Source organism: Sinocyclocheilus rhinocerous, unplaced genomic scaffold (genome assembly GCF_001515625.1).
Source record: "Sinocyclocheilus rhinocerous isolate Xijiao unplaced genomic scaffold, SAMN03320098_v1.1 scaffold3911, whole genome shotgun sequence".
Lineage (NCBI taxonomy): Eukaryota > Metazoa > Chordata > Actinopteri > Cypriniformes > Cyprinidae > Sinocyclocheilus > Sinocyclocheilus rhinocerous.
The window spans coordinates 7,800-8,390 of NW_015634006.1; positions in this window are offsets into that span (position 1 = coordinate 7,800).

Here is a 591-nt window from a genome sequence, read left to right on the forward strand (position 1 = left end):
TAATGAGGAAAAAAAATTAACAAATGATTTTAGCAAATGGCTGCAATATAACAAAGAGTGAAAAATTTAAGGGGGTCTGAATACTTTCCGTACCCACTGTATATAGTGCCCTCCACTAATACTGTCACCCTTGGTAAATATGAGCAAAGGCGGCTATAAAAATAAATCGGCATTGTTTATCTTTTTGATCTCTCATTCCAAAAATTCACAAAATTCTAACCTTTCATTGGAGTAAAACAATTGAAAGTGTGTGTGGGGGGGGGGCTAACATTATGAAATAAATGTTTTTCTCCAATGCATGTTGGCCACAATTATTGGCCAAATTCCCTTAATCATCCATCACAAGGAGTAAAACCTAAGAATATAGTTCTGATGTACAGAACAAGATTGTTGAAGCTAAAGGCTCTCCAAGGATCACAGCTGGAGAATCGCAGAGATTGGTTGAGTCTTAGGGTCAGAAAGCATAAAAAATATATGAAAAAATATCAAACAGCCCCTACATCACCACATGTTGTTCGGGAGGGTTTCAAGAAAAAAACAAACTCCAGCATATTCAGTTGTCAGACACGACTGGAACTTCAAACGGGACTG